Raw genomic sequence first — 16,894 nt, 5'->3', positions numbered from 1 at the left:
GCTCGCTCCGCCTCCTTCCCCGCTCGCCCCGCTTCACGCTGGCGCAGGCCACGCCCCCTTTCGGTGACGTCACCGCGCAGGCTCCGCGCTGCCCCGCCCCCGGGCATGCTGGGAAATGTAGTCCCTGAGGGAGGCGCTGAGGGAGTGTTGGGGTGGCGCCGCTCCGCGTCCCCTCAGGTACACCGGGCCTGTCCCGGTCCCGCCCCCGGGAACGCCCGGCAGCGCTCGCCCCGCAGGGAAGGATGGAGCCCCTCACCGTGAGTCCGGCCCCCGCGCCGCTGGAGCCCTGAAATTGATGAAAATAGGAGATTTGCACCCAAAGTCCGCCATTCACACCTGGAATGGCAGCCCCAGCTCTGGAGGTGTCCCAGGCCAGGTTGGACATTGGGGCTTGGAGCAGCCTGGCATAGTGGAAGGTGTCCCTGGAATGGCAGGGGGGGAATGGGATGATCCTTAAGGTTCCTTCCAGCTGAAACCATCCTATAATTCTATGGCTTGTCAGAAATACTTGTACAAAATGTCTGGTGGAGTAATGAAGCACTGTTGGCATTACACAGAGTTATCTGCAATGTCGGCTGCAAGCCAGCTGTCACTGTCAGCCACTGACCTCGATTAATCCATTTTTAGGATCAATATTCTATGGATCTAAGCTCCAAAGCTGTGAAACGTGGAGCAAACTTTGCTATAGCAAACAGCATGAGGACAACTTGGTATAGGATAGCCTCAGGAAAACTGTATCCATTCATTCTACTGACATAAACCACAGGAAGGAAGGGAGTAATTTTGATAACATCCCCCCCAAAATGTCTTTATTTGGGTATAGAGCTCTGGCCTGGGGTGGAATCAGATGAGCTTTAAGTCCCTTCCAACCCAAACTTCTCTTGATGTGATGGTTTACACCAAAAAAAGAAAGAACTATAGAGGTGACAAACAAGCTGTGGTATGAGTTTGTGGTTTTGGATGCTGCTGGGACTGGAGCTTCCTCAGCAGTGGTTGATGTCTGCTGCAGGAGTTATCTTCCTCTCATGTGAACAGTTCAGGGGTATTCTGCCATAGATGCCTGTGTCTTCTTCCCTCCTCCTTCTCAGCAGAAATTGGTATCGTTTTTATCACCTTTCTTGTTTTTCTTTTGTAATCCTAGCAGGAAATTCTTGAGTGGATAAAGAAATAAATTTAAAAGGCTGGAAGAATATAGTCCCCTTTCCACTAGTGAGTGCCACTCAGGGCATTAATGATGCTGATGGAAACTTGTGAAACATAAGAGGATTTTTGCTTTCATTTACCTTAAACTGTTTGAACAAGCTAAATGTATGTAGAAATCTGGATGAAAGCTGTAATTCTCCCCTTTTCCTCCCTCTAGCCTGATCTGGAGCAGAGGCACTACCTCACATTGTGTCTCAGAAAATGCCAAAACAAGCAGCAGAGCCAAGAGTCAGGCAACAGCCTCTGCTGTATGTGGGACTGATTGTTTCCACTGCTGCCATATGCTTTGTGTTCTTCCAGCTCTAAAATTCATGGAAAACAACTCCCAGAGTAGACTCAGCTGTAAATGAATGCAGCTACTGCATACAAATAACTGAAGCATTAAAACCCTGTGTTAATAGAAAGCCTTTTTTGTAATATTTTCATCTGTAGTCCTCCCATGAAGCCTATGCTACCCTGATTTTTTTTTACTACATAATACCTTTTGTGTAAGCTTTGTAAAATCACAGCAAAATATAAGCTACTATTGCAGCTTACATAGATTTCTTGGGGAAGAAGGCCTTAACAATAAGTATTTTGCTTTTGCTTGCAGCTGAGATTGGCCTGAAATGCTGCTGGTGGTGCACAGGGAGATGCTGGATCCCTCTCTTTGCTCTCAGACTCTGCTCTGGAGGGTCTGGAATCCAAAGTGTTCCAACTTTTAGTGTGAGCTGGCAGAGAGTGCCTTGGGCAGCTCTGCTGTGAGCAGTGAGGAATTCAGGTTTGTTTTTCTTTGCTCTGGGAGCAGGGCTAGCGTGGGCACTTCACAGCTTTTTGGGCTCTGGTTTTGTCAGAGGCAAGGTGAGCGTGCCCATCTGGGGAGGTGATGAAGCTCAGCCAATCTCACAAGTGTGGAGGGGCTGTAAGTGCAGCAGACAGAGTGGTCCCAGTGTGGGTCACCCTTCTGGCACTGGTTTTCCTTTCTGAGGGTGAAAGCTTGCCAGGGGTGAAGCTTCCCACCGCTCTCCCACGCAGCTGGTTCTGTGCTGGAACAAAGTTCCATCTGTGCTGGCTTCCTCCTCCTCCTCCCCATCTGGCAGATCCACTCACTGCCCTGCCTACAGAAAGCCAGCCTGGATGGTTTCCTTCTGCTCCTGGTGCCTTATTCCTGGAGGTACCAGGAACTGGAAAGCAGCCCTGAATCACTGGCTCAAACACTTCCATCTCCCATCACATGACAGGGCTTATCCTCTTCCTGCTGTTCCCAGTCTGCCCACCAAACCCTACAGAGTGTGGAGGAAAGAACTTTGGGGAGTCACAATTGATGCACTTGGACTCAAGGCACAGGGACAGTGACATTTTGCCTTCTAACTGAGCCCGACATGTCCACTTTAACGGAAACATCACTGCACAAAAGTTCCTCAGAGATGTTGCAGGCAGGGTTCACAAGCCAGTAAAATGATGTTTAAGCACAGATCTTGAAAATTGAGAACTCTGATGGAATTTCATTTAAACCCTGCCTGTACCTTCCTGTGGTGGTGTTCACAGGGGTTCTTGGATGAGGGAAGAGATGAGGATCTGACTCCCTGTTTCAGAAGGCTTGATTTATTATTTTATGATATATATTACATTAAAACTATACTAAAAGAATAGAAGAAAATGTTTCATCAGAAGACTAGCTAAGAATAGAAAGGAATGATAACAAAAGCTTCTGTCTCGGACAGAGAGTCTGAGCCAGCTGGACTGTGATTGGCCATTAATTAGAAACAACCACATGAGACCAATCACAGACCCACCTGTTGCATTCCACAGCAGCAGACAATCACTGTTTACATTTTGTTCCTGAGGCCTCTCAGCTTCTCAGGAGGAAAAATCCTAAGGAAAGGATTTTCCATAAAAGATGTCTGCGACACCTTCCCCTAATGCTTTGTTGGGATGTGGAGGAGCTTTCCTGGCTGCTGAAATGGGAATTAGGCAGCACTAGCTTTTAGTTACTAATCCAGTAGCTGAAATGTTGATTGGAGGGGAAAAACTGTCTAAAAGGTGTTCAAGCATCCTATCCTGAGCTGTGCCTGAATTTAACATAAATTAAACATCACAGACAGCTCGACACAGGGACTCCATTGTAGACCTAACAGGAAAGGGATTAACTGAAAAAACTGAGAGCATAAGGACTCCTGCACCACCCAGGAGAAGTTATAAGAGAAATTTTAGCTGATGGTTGTAAGCAACATTTCACTTGCCTGGGACTCTTTCTGTGTCTGCTCACAATCTTAAAGCCTGGCTGTTCCTGGGATGGCTGTTGATGTGAGGAGTGTTTTGTTTAAAAGGCAGGGAGTGCCTGGAAAAACACAGGAGACAGAGTGTCAGAGATGCATCTTTGTGCCTGCTACTACTGATATTGCTGTAGAGATTGAAGTCAAACCCATATGGAAAACAGATATAGAAACATCAGGTTTTCCTGAATGATCTTCACTGTAATTTTCAGTGAATATAAAAATTTAAATAGGTTAAGCTTCCTCTCCTAACAAATTGGGCTGAAATTCTGTTATTTTACTGGGTAAATATTTGGGTCAGTCAGTTACTATTACGGAGTGATTAGATTGCTCAAGAGGCTTTGAAACAAATGTAACTAATGAATTAACCTCATTCAGAGTGTGAAATCTGTTCCAGGAGAAATGCCAACTAGTTCAAACAATCCTAATTATGGAGCAGCAACAACAAGAGGCTGTTGGAGCTGTAGCTCATTCCCCAGTGCTCCTGTCAGACCTGGGAAAATGCTGTTCTCTACCCAACGTGCCTGAAAAAAGGTGGCATGGCAAAAGCAACCTGCATTTTTGGAGGTGGGAGCACAGATCAAATCCCTGCTGCAAGGTCAAATTATCCTGCTTAAGGGGTCTTCTAATCAGAAGTGAGCCACACACCAGCACAGAGCTGCAGAGCAGGGAACTAGCAATAACTCTATGTGTTCACCATATGGGGAAAGGAATCTGAGAGTCACTTCTCAATTCTGGCCCCAGGGACTTGGATTTCCACTAACCTGAAACTTTCTGAAATGTTAAAATGAACCATCTTTTAAACTGCCCAAGTTTTGGCTCCTTGTTGATTGAAGTTTCACTGTAAAACTATTTACAGCATTTGCAGATTTGCAGAACTACTATCTTCATTAAACCAAAGTCATTGCTCAGGTCTGGAGTTGTGCTGTGGCTTTGTTCAAGCTGCTGATGGTCTGTGCTCCAGCTTTAAGGTGTTTTCAGTGAAAATAAATGAGTTCTTCACACAAGGCAGGTTTTAGGTCCTAAGTTCTACTCAAGCTACCCAAAGCTTAGACAGCTTCATTGCAGCAAAGACTCAACTCACATACAATAAAAAATAATTGTTCAATTGGTACCCCTGAGTCAGGGCTCAGCTAACATCCTGAATTTTATAGCAGAGCAAATCCAGAGACAGCTTCATATGCCAGCTCCAAGATACTCAGCACTTTACTGAGCTCTTATCATGGCTAAATATGATTACACTGAAAGTGTCTCTAAGCTTGTTGCTGTTGTCACTTCCTTGACAGAGAATCAATATTTGATTCGCCACATAATTCCATGTTAAGCTCAGGTCTCACTTCAGCTGTGGCATGCTGACAGGGCTTGAAAAGTTATGGAATATTGTAGGCTCAATTGTTACCTTGGAACTTTCAGACACAGGCTATTGATTTAATGCAGGAAAACCACAGGAGAGGTCACTCTAGATTAGTTCAACCTCATCCTTTAGAACAATTGCCTTAATGTTTAATAACATGTTCTATGCATAATGCTGTGACATCCAGTGGTAAGGATTGAAGAAACAGGATAAAATATTGATACAGTAAAGTCAAAACAAGTAGGTCTGCCAAAACCCTTGCTGGTGGAGGTCCCACATGACTTATTTTAAGAGCATTACATTGGCCAACTGACTAACCCAGCACTCCCTGAAATGCAGGTTTTTGCTGACAGATTGCACAGTTTAAATAGCAACTTGAAATCATTCCTCTGGTAAGAAAACAAAACATTTTCTTAGGTGTTAAGAGGAGTGTGAGCTGTTACTGATCAGTGAAGGAATGCAAAAGAGCATGAAAACAAAGCTGAGGATTGTCGAGCTGGTCATGGTACTTCCCTACATTTTGGGTGAGTAATCCAGTTCTTTTTGCCTTTGAGACTTAGCAGGTGAGTGCAGGCATCACAAAACCAGCCAGCAGTAGCTGTAGCTTCTTGGAATCCCAGAATCATTTCAGTTGGAAAAGACCTCCAAGATCATCAAATCCAACCTTTGACTGTCCAGACCCCACCTTGTCCCCAACCCAGAGCACTGTGTGCCACCTCCAGGGATGGGCTCTCCAAACCTTTCTGGGCAGTTCCAAGGCCTGAGCACCCTTTCCATGAGGAAATCCCTGCTGATGTCCACCCTGAGCCTGCCCTGGCCCAACCTGAGGCCGTTCCTCTCCTCCTGTCCCTGTCCCCCTGGCTGTCCCCTCCTGTCAGGAGCTGTGCAGAGCCACAAGGGCCCCCTGAGCCTCCTTTGCTCCAGGCTGAGCCCCTTTCCCAGCTCCCTCAGCCTCTCCTGGGGCTCCATTCCCTGCCCTGGACATTCTCCAGCCCCTCAGTGTCCCTCTGGCTGTGAGTGCCCAGAACTGGCCCCAGCCCTGGAGGGACCTCAGCAGGGCCAGCCCAGGGGATGGGCCCTGCCCTGGTCCTGCTGGCCATGGAGAAGAGAACAGGCACTCTGCTACAGGTATGCAACAGGCAGCCTGTCCAAGAAGAAGAGTGCTGTCACCAACACCACGTTCTGTGGGAAGATGTGGCTTTGTAGAATTGTGTAGAATTGTTCACTTCAGTGCCTGTCAGAATGGTTATGGGCTCCCTGCAGCAGCACTTGGAGTACAGCCCTGCTGCTTGTTACACACAGGTCTGAGTTTTCTACTCAATGTGTTTGTTTGGGTGTGTATTTGGCATCAGCATCACCTGAGCTTGCCTTTCCTTGGAACTTTGAACTTCAAAATCAGTGAGGTTTGGCTGGTGTAGGAAGGCCAACCTTTCAGTTTTCCCATGCAAGGAGTTCCCCCAGGGGTGCCTTGCAGCCCAGGCAGTCCCTGAGCCCAGTGGACAGTATTCCTGAGCACTGTGGTGTCAGAAGGGGGTCTCCAAAGGGCTGCCATGTAGGACACTGTCACCATAGAAACTGGGGGGATTTGCTGTCACTGTGTCAGTTCTTTGAGCAGCTTAACAGCTTGATGATAGCAACTCACACTCACACAGCTCAGGGAGAAACTCACACTCCCAGCTTAGGGAGAAACACTCACAGCTCAGGGAGGAGCTCACACACAGCTCAGGGAACAACTCACACTCACATAGCTCAGGGAGCAGCTCACACAGCTCAGGGAACAACTCACACTCACATAGCTCAGGGAGCAGCTCACACTCACACAGCTCAGGGAACTCACACACAGCTCAGGGAGCAACTCACACTCAGCTCAGGGAGAAAGTCACACTCAGCTCAGGGAGAAACTCACACTCACACAGCTCAGGGAGGTGGCACAGACACGGCTGCACTGCAGATCCCAGCAAGAATTCCCTGGAAAGGCTCTCCTACTCATGCCTTGTGTGCATCACCTTGTATGCCCCCTTCCTGTAGCTGCAGCTTCCTCATAAAAATGTAATAAAACCCCATGTGCTCTTTATCTAGAGACAAGGAAGGGCTCCTGGCACGTTTCCACCATCCCATTTTGCTTATGGTTTGACCAGGTTTGTCTGACCTAGTTCTGTTCATAAACTGGGCTTAATGGTGGAGCCCTGGAAACGTTCCCAGCTGCTAAAGCCTGGCTATTCCCTCTGCAGTAATTAATTGCAGTTCAAAAGCCCTGCACCAGCTATGTATCATAACATTAACATAAAAAAACATGTTCTCTGGGATTCTAAGCTTTGAACAATCTTCTTATGGTGCCCAGACTTATATCCCATAGCACGGGAGCACATGGGACCCTGCTCATCAATTGCTTGCTTCTAAGTACAGACTGAACTGGAAAATTTCTTTCCTATGTACCCATTGCAGACCTGTTATCACAGCATAAAGTGAAGCTTGGAATTGTTTTTATTAAGCTGGGTGTGATTTTTCATTCCAGTCTAACTTTCCATCCACTTGCAAAAAAATAAAAGAATTTGAGAACAAGTATAATGAGTTGAAACTCGATGCCCAATAATAATTTTAACACCATGAGGCTTGTGGAGAGCAATTATGAGAGACAGGGAGAATTTTTAGCACTAACTGCCTGACAAAGAGACAACTTTTGGTTGAGATAAGGGTACCTAAATAACACATCTTCAGCAGAGAGAGCAGGTGACTGCTGTAAAACCTATTGATGTCACTGCTTTATAAAAAAAAAAAAAAAAGAAGAGGTTTGAGCAAATATTCATGTGCTTAGCTACTGACTGTGTGAATTGTAGAGGAACCTCGTTTTTGCCCTGCAGTTCCTGTGATGGTTCCTTTGGGAATTCCTGGCCCTGAACTGTGTCAGCTGCACTTGCTTCCAGCTCGCTGAGAAACGTGGAGCTAAGGCCAGGAGCTGGCCCAGAGCTCAGCCTGGGTACCTGCCCTGGCCAGTGGGGAAGGCTTTTGTGAAATGCTGCACTCTGGGGAGGGGAGGCTGCTCCTACCCAAGGTGCTCAGCCTGAGGTATACATCTGATATCACCGCAGACCAATTCAACCCACATAATTTCCAGCAAAGGGCAGAAATCCTTTGCGTAAAGAGCTCTTCTTCACAAGGATGCAAGTGACTGGAAGTTACAGTGAATCCTCCCCTGCATAATTTATATCCCCCTCTTCAGTGCTCACCACATAATTTCTCTTTACATGCAGTTCTAGCCCCTCAGCAGCATTCTTGAGGCTCATTAGCTCATGTGCTGCCATTGAAGCAAGCTGGAGGATGAGATTTTAAAGCCCTCTGTTAGCAAAGATTAATACAGATAATTTTTTTTTTCCCCCAAAAATAATCAGCTGCAGACCGGTGCCAGGACTCAGATGTATTTTGTCTGATGGAAAAACATTTCCTCTGCTTTGTAGAGGCTGCTTACATCCCTTCTGCTGCCCTTGAGGTATTTGTTCCAGCTTTCCTGACACCTGGAGCGGGACAAGCCGGTCCCTTGGTCCACATCTGAAGGTGGACAGTGTTAAAAAAGAAAGGTCAGGCGTGGTTCAGTAGCTTTCAAAAGAGGCCTTGGGTATTTCAAGCACAACACTTCATTTAAAGTCAAAAGACTGAGTTGCAACACTCTTCAAAGGAAGAGAAGTTCTCACTTTTAGGACAGCTCCAGTGTCCCTGAAAGTGTTCCCGAGGCAGCAGCAGCAGCGGAAGCACCTCGGATCTGCAGTGAGGAATGCTTTCCTTTCAAAGCCTGCAAGCTGAAACGCCTCAAAGCTTAGCCTCAGCTTTGTCTACAGTTTCAGTTTGTGTCACTACTTTGAAATGCAAGATAAAATGTAGACTTAGGTCTCCTTGAACTCAAGCGACTTGAGGAAAGTACAGGCATGATGGAGCTGCATTTTGCAGGCAGGGAGCTGGGATGGAGGCACGTCTCTGCCCTTTGGCCTCAGTTCAATTCAGAATGCAAGAGCCTGCTATTGACCCAGGTCTCAAGGGTCAAAACCCAGGGGAGTTTGTTGCTAGTTTTCCCAAGAGTAGGCTGGATGGAGTAAGATGAAAGTATGGCATGAATTCTTACTCGCTCCTGTTCAATCACCCAAGCTGTCACAAGTTTTTGCCTCCTTATCCTTGGGCCCTCAGCTGAATTTTGATGACCTGTGTGGGGAGTGTTTAAAGCTACCACTGCAGATTCCTCACTGCTCCAGACAAGGCTGAAGAGTCTTGGTTGCACCAGAAACGTTTAAAGTCAAATCAACCATCGTAAAATTTAATAAAGCCGCTGGAAAAAATTCTGCTGCAGTCTCCAGTAGCAGCACTGCAGGTGTACTGTCTTGAGAACTATAAATGCTTATTTGTGTTTTATCTCCTCACTACTTGATTTTAAAAAGGTGTAGCAGACTTTTAAATGTTCCCTGGAGAATCCTGGGAGTCCTGTAGTGTTAAGATATATGGAACCTGGGGTAGAGTGCTCTGAAAGCTGAGATAAACTACTGCAGCAGTGGTTCTGTGTCTGAGCCTGGAAAACAGGATAGAAATATCATTCCTTGTGCAGCTGACAAACACATGTGCACATCTGCTGGAGCTGTGCATGCCAAACAGACCTGGAACTGCTGTTGCCTTGCAGAACATGAACTCTGGATGGTGAATAGTTACCTAACATGAAATACTTGGCAGAAGCCTCAAAAGGTAATTTCATCTTTATGCTTTGTTCTTTAAGGGAAACAGGTGTAATTGGAATCTAATAATTTTGTTAGAAGTATACTCTAGAGGATATAAATTATTCTGGTTTTTAGGAGTGGTATAAATCCTGTGGGTGCAGGCTGTGGTCAGCTGGAATTAACAGAGTTAAGATCTCAAGCAAAAGGGCTCCAGGATGCCAGTTCTCAATGCCAAGCTGAATTGCACATATCAAATGCTTTCCTTCATGGCTCTTACATCCAAATAAACTTGTGAGTTCAGTTAAGAACATACTCCAAGGATGTACCAGTCCTGCCCTAAACTTGGTTATCTGATGCCATTCTGAATAGCTTACATGGATGCAAAAAATTTATTTCTTGGCCCCAGACCCCACCTTTGGGGGACAGGAGTCAAAGTTCTACCTGGGCTGGGTGCACCTAAGGATCAGTGGCCTCAGGAGGTTACAGTTGCGTTGAATTCTGCATTCTGGGAGTAAACTGGCTGTTCCAAGCAGAGGGAGGAATCCAATCTTTTCTCTAGGATAGTGGTTGGAGTCCCTTGAATGTTACATTCTCATGGCAGCCTGTTCTTTTTTAGGTTCTTCTGAAACACAACACATCATGTGGTAACTCTGCATCTTAAATTTTGTGAAAACAATGCCAAGAGGAAGTGAGCCTCTAAGTGAAAATGGGGAAACCACTGGGAAGGACTGAGTAAGTGAAGTAACTCTATACCCAAAACAGCATTACAGCATTGCAAAGAAATACAGGGAAGTGAGGAGCCACTTCCCAGAAAAATTTCCCTCTGAAACAGAGAGTATTCTTAGAGTGACTTGGAGCTTTCCTTATTGCAGTAACCCAAACTAACATGTAGTAAAGTTGTTGGTTCCTCTCAACGGTCCACCTAGAGACCTTTCAATTTCAGATATTTTTGGGAAGTGTTCAGAGCAAAAAAGACATGAAAGCTGTTCCATAAATAGGTCAGCTTGGGGCTTGTAAGGACAAACCATGGCACACATGAGCTTGCAGCATTCCAATTGTTATGATCCTCCACTGCCCACCTCAGGGATCACCTGGCACACAAATGCCCTGGGAAAGGAGTCTGGCCTGTTGTGGCCACTGGCACAGAGCACTGGGCAAACATTTGCTGTTGGAAGAGGAGTTGCCTTCTTCTGTTGGGCAGCTGGGTAACACCAGGGTTCTTCCTGTGCAAAAAGGGCAAACACTGTTCCAAAATATAAGGAGAGCCAAATTTGAGATGTCTGTCAGGATAGAAGTGCATCTGTCTTGTTGCTGAGCTGTGCTGAACCTGCTAAAAGTGCTCTAAGCTTCCCTCAGCTGCCCCAAAGTACCTGTGTAACAGTGACAGAAACAGGGCATTGCTACAAAAAATCATCCCAGCAATGGCCAAAGTGTGCTTCTGCAGGGAATTTAACACAAAAAAAAAAAAGGTGATAAAGAGGTACAAGGAGGGGAATAACTCACTATGCATGTGGTTGAACAGAACTTTTTGCCCCAAAGAGCTTAATTCTCCAAGAAGAGGTCATTTTTGGCATTTGAGGTTAACAGAGTTATTGTGAGAGCTTGTGACTGATGCTGGCATAAAGTAATGATCCACTTTTAGTCCTGTTTCTATCCATGATGCAATAAGATGTAACAGAATGATGAGTTTGTCACAGATCTCAGGCTCTATTAATCATCTGAACAATTGTTGTAGCTTGGCATCATGGACATGATGGAAGAGCAGCTTTTGTGTCCTGCCAGCCTCTTTCCATCATTCTAACCTGCTGTTTGAAGTAAGGAGCCTGGAATTCTTAGTGGCAGTGGATATGACCAGTCCCAGTGTCTGTCTTCTCTATTCACCATTTCTCTGCTCAGAATAAACCATAAAAATGTGTTAAAAGTTGACTGGATCAGGTCTAACCAAGCTAATGATGAACTCTTATAAGCAAATCGTTTTCTCTGTGAATTAGACTTTAGACTTCAATCCTCTCAGCTGAAAGAAAGAAAACATCCCAGTATTTCATGAGCTTTTGCTCTGGGACAAATAGTTTCTCATCTCATGCAAACTGCTTGCAGGTTGTACAATATCCTTGCAAAGATAAAAAAGGGAAATAAAATAACTGGGGAAGTATTTGAGAGTTTCACATTCTTAGGTGTTTTTTTACCGGTAGATTTTCTTGCAAGGAAGTCTGTCGGGAGGACACAATTTCAAGCCTGAAAGCAATTAATCTGGAGGCTGCTGAAACTTTGCCAGAGAAAGTTTTCTGTAAACACACCTAAACTTAGTCAGTGAAAGTTCTTGTTGGTTTTAACCAGGTGTCACATTTCATCTGCTTAGCACTGGCAGCCTCACTGCTGCAGCCCAGTTGCACATTTACTGCAAAGCGACTGGAGAATCCCCGTTTTTTTTTTTTTTTTTTGTTAGAAATGGCAAGATGCAGTTGGTTCAAGGCTGAGGAAATATGAGGCTACACTATTCAGGATCAATCTGTCAATGTGGTCACCTCCTGTGTTTACCTGCTCTGAATTTTCATGTGTAATGAGCTCTCTTCAGACCATTGAGCATTCTGAAATGAGCTGTTGGGTAGTTGTGTGGAAACATGAGTTCTGTGATGACCAAACACAAAAAAGGACTTGAACAGAATATTATGCTGCTTTTCATAAGTCAATAGTGCATGTGCATTTGAATATTGCACATCTGTCTAATGGCAGGAATGGGAAGGGCTCAGAAGGAAAAGCAAAGCTGGAGACTTGCTTCTATTTTTGTTGTTGTTTTGAGCAGAGATTTCTTAGGTAAGTTACTAAATACCAAAAACTGTACCTAAGCTGAAGCTGCTTGTGCATGGGGGAGTCATGGTGTGAATCTTTCCATGTCCTCAGCTAGACAACTTCCTTTGGCCATACCAAACTGGGCTGTCAGACTGAACTCACCTTTTCTGGTTGGTGCTGCAGTGAAATCCTGCTGAGCACTTCTCAGGGGCTATAGCACCATGACAGTTTCTCAGTCACAGTGTTAAGCTGGGTGCTGATTAACTTGGGCTGGTCAAGGGAACAGACAGCCATGCCAGTTTCAAACTTCCCAACATGCAGCTTGCCATCTCACTAATTAGGAGGATGTATTAATTTGCTGGAAACAGAACTCTAACCACATCCAGAGAGAAAAGCATGCACTGTATAAAAAGTATACACTTAGACTCCAGCACTCTGCTAAACTAATTCTGTCTGATGAAGCATACAGTGACATTTGACTGACCTTGTCAGCTGGAGGGGTGAATGGATAAAAGAAATGAGCTTTCAGTCTCTGGCTGAACATATTTAATATGCTGGGTAGGAGGTCAGTATGACTCATCCTTTCCCTTTGCTGCATGGCCTGGGATTTGCAGAGAAAAATCTGGGCTTCTGTCAAATCCTTCCAGAGATGTTAATGCTTGGTGGTACTTGAATCCTCCACAGGTGCCCTTTCTAAACTGATACCAGGTTCTGTAGTGCCAATATTGGAGCCAGGATTCCCCATCCACAAAGCCAGGAGCTGACTGCATTCCTTAACATGCTGTGGGCCACTGCAGCTTCAGAGGGCACCAGCCTGGATCCTGCCATCCAGATCATGGAGCTGCTTCTGGAAGGTTCTCCCCTAGCTTGCTCCTGATCTAAGTAACACTGGCCTGCAGATGGAAGATGCCATGTGGCTTTTGTGCTGAACCAAACCCCACATGTCATTTACTGAGACTGCCTTGAAGAAGGCAGCGGGCTCAGCACGGATCTGGCGCTGCCCACGTTACAGCAAACTCTGAGAAGAGGCAGCACTTAGCTCTTCCAGCCTCACTGAGAGGTGCCTCAGCTTCATAACCTGCTTCTAAAAACAGGGCCCTGAGGAAACAGTGCACTGTACATGAAGATCTCCACAGGAGTTTAATTAGGTGCTGTCCTTTGAGAAATGTACTTTTTTTTTTTTTTTTCTCAAGACTTTTAGAGCCGGGCCTCTGGATCCTAATTATCTTGTTCTTTTGACTGGGACAGCTAAATAATTATGATCCAGGCTGGGTGAATGAATGTTGATGTTCTTATAGGCAATCAGCCACCCATTGCTCTGACAAAAAGTGTGATAATGTAATAGCCAAGCCTTGCAAGAGAGAAATGGGAATATAAAATGTAGAATGTTTGCACAAGTTTGCCTGGGAATTAATCGAGTCAGCTCTACCTTGGAAGAGGATCTAAGTCCTCCATGTTCCAGCTGAAGCTGTAAGTGATTTCTAAATGAGCATGACATCAAGTGAGCAGAAACCTAATCAGCAACTGATAGATACAGTTGCACGTCCCTGTCACCGCTCTGTCTCAGATCTGCAGGCTGGATTGAGCCTCTGAGCCCTCAGTGCAGCCTCTCAGCAGCCCTGAGCTGCACTCCAGTGCTGTTAGAGGCCTCATTATGCTCACAGCTATGAAAGCTGAACCCCCAAAGTGAGAAAAAGGGCAGTAATAAAGTACAACTTATCCAGCACCTCGGCCATTATCAGCTTGCATAGAACTGCTAAATGCAAAAGAAGGAGACAGAGGATTTACCGTATGCAAAGGGATAATCTTTGCTTTTTTTTTTTTCTTTTTGTTCCAGCTGTCTAGACAGCTAGACAAATGCCAGGTTCATTTCTCAAGACCCTGACTGCAAGATATTTTAACATTTCATCCTTTATCCTGAGTGCAATCTGCCCAGATTGTCTGGTAGTTATTGATCGTATCACTAACAGACTTGGAGGTTTTCCAATCCCTTGAAAAAAGTAAAAAGTGCCCCGACCATGATGACAGTGAGTTTGGTGTGCTTCTAAGCTGATGAACAAAATATAAAGGTGGCTGAAGGTGTGAAAATAGTATTGGAGCAATGAAACACTTGAGCAGATTAATGTGAATGCCAGCTGTAAGCCCAGATCTCCTTGAACTGATAGACAAGCTCTCGGACTCAGAAGCAAAACAGAAGGAGAGTTCAGGAAAATGGTAAGATTCAGCTTTACTCAGTGCTCATCCTACATTGGAAATGAGAGTCTGGAGAAATGGGAATACCCTCATAGCTGTGCAGCTCCCTGTCTCACCCTTCTCCCCCCCCCAGTTCTGCTGTCAATGTCAATCTTCACCAATCTGGTGCATGAAGAAGTGTTTTTTAGGTGTGAGAGCAAACACCAGACTTCCCCAATATGTTTCTCTGCGCCGTGTGTCGGTTGCAGTCTTGCTCAGGGCTTCGTTTCTGCTTCTGACAGACTCCACCGAGCCCTGACTGGAGTGGTAGTATTTGAAACTCAAAAGGTGGCTGCTAGGGAAAGCCTTTCCAGGACAGAAACCCAGTGTAATTCACACTGTTCTGCTTGAAAAGAGTTGTGTTTGGATTGAGCACCAGTGTTTGGCACAATATGATGGAGCAGGAGGCAGTAGCACTGCAGACATATGATGGATAACAAGCTTGTGGCTCAGAGCAGTTGCTCACATCAGACCTATGGAAATTCATAGTGTGTGATTTAACACTTGCTATGAAGCAGAATCTCAAAAAGCTGTTCACAAAGAGGCAAGGAAAGCTGATAATGGTCTGTAATGATGGCTCTCACAGAGAATTTGCTGCCCAGCCCTCCATAAGAAGCCATCTGCCATACTGAGGGAGCACAATGGAGCTGCATCCTTATCCCTAATGTGGGGCATGGCCTGCAGGGCAGCTGATGGAAACCTGGCTATGACATTCCTTTGATATAGCCGGGATTTGTTACCCCCACTGAGTCCACAAAGCAAAATTTAAATGTGCTTTTCCAGGGGTTTGTTGTGCCCAGCCTTGGGGTGCCACAGCTGAAAATGCTGCATGGCCTCTGCAGATGCAGGAAAGGTCATGGAATAATCAGAGAATGCTTTGGCTGGGAAGGGACCTTAAAGATCACCTTGTTCCAACCCCCTGCCATGGGCAGGGATGCTCCTGTGTGTCCCAGACTATTCTGTGCCTGTGCCCTTTGCAGAATTCATGAGGAAAACCTAGGCATGCTGCACTCCTGCATCTTAAACATTGGATTTCTAATTGGCACCAGAAGATTGTCCCCTTGCATGGATCGTTGACATAAGGATGCAGTAAAGCACAAACTTTGACACATTTAATAGCAGAAATGGCAGGCTCAGACAAACAGCACCCAGGTTTGGTATGACAGAGAGCATCAGTTTTGGTTTGTTAAGGTTGGAATACAGGATGGGATACTGGGAGCTGGAAATAATTAGTTGATGGGCTTTCATGCTGTACTTGAAATTTGTTTTCACTGTTCAAGCAAAACCACTCCACTGTCCTTAGACAAGAAGAAACCCTTTTCCTTCAGCCTCTGACCCTGTTCCTTGCTTCCATTCCCTTCCAAGTTTGGATTTTACCTTGAGTTTCAAGTGCTGTTGTGTTCCCTAAAAGAGCTGATGTATAGTGCAGCTGTGATTTTTCATCAGGAGACGCTTTTTTGGTTGAGGGGACCCCATAAATTAATTGCCAAATAATCAATGCATAAGGGAACATCCCAAGGAGAAATCTGCCCTGGCTTCAACAGGAGCCAGGAATTTATTCCTTAAAGTGAGGGAAAGTTTGTTCTTGGGAGTCAGGAAACAGCGTTATCTTCTGTAAAGATGCTGGAGAGGTGTGAGCAGGGAGTCTGATCTGCTGGTTGGGAATGCTGTGGTGGTGGTCAGTGTAGCTTAAACCTGGCTGCCAGGCCTGTCCTAACCAGAACTAGTTTCTTTCCCTTATTAAGACAGATTAGAAAGCAAAACTACTCATATATTCAAACACTCTAAACTGTCTGAGAAATGATCCTGTTTCAAGAGCACATCTGTTATCCCCATTGATGAGCCTGTCTTTCCAACTGCAGTTGCCTTTTTATTCTGGATGTTGGCAACACCCACTTCTAACAGACTTTGTTGGGGATGGGCCTGCCAGCTTCAGGCTAGCTGTGCACCAGAACAGCCATTCTTAGAAGCCAGTTATGTACTCACAACCTCACTCACACACTCCTGAGCACAGTAAGACACCTTTTGAATGAAATGGACTGAGGAATTGAAGCACAAAATTGTGTCCTTTTGATCCATTCTCCCCTGAAATCCTGAGCGCTGTCTTTTTAATTGTCTGGGAATCAGCGACTCCTCTGTGAATGGGATGGTCACAGCTGACAGCCCTGCCTGTGAAATCTCTTCCCTGCTCTTCAAATACTTCTAAGTCATTTCCCACAACCATATGGTTGTCATGAGGATTTAACCTCTATTCTCAGAGGGGCTTTCACTTCCACGAGCAGCAGAGAAGCTGCCCTGTGCTTTCCCAGCAAATACAACAGCACGGATTTGTAACAGCACCAGAAAAGATGCAAGCTCCTTTCTGA

This window comes from Geospiza fortis, unplaced genomic scaffold (assembly GCF_000277835.1).
Source record: "Geospiza fortis unplaced genomic scaffold, GeoFor_1.0 scaffold179, whole genome shotgun sequence".
NCBI classification, from domain to species: domain Eukaryota; kingdom Metazoa; phylum Chordata; class Aves; order Passeriformes; family Thraupidae; genus Geospiza; species Geospiza fortis.
This window is presented reverse-complemented; position numbering follows the sequence as displayed.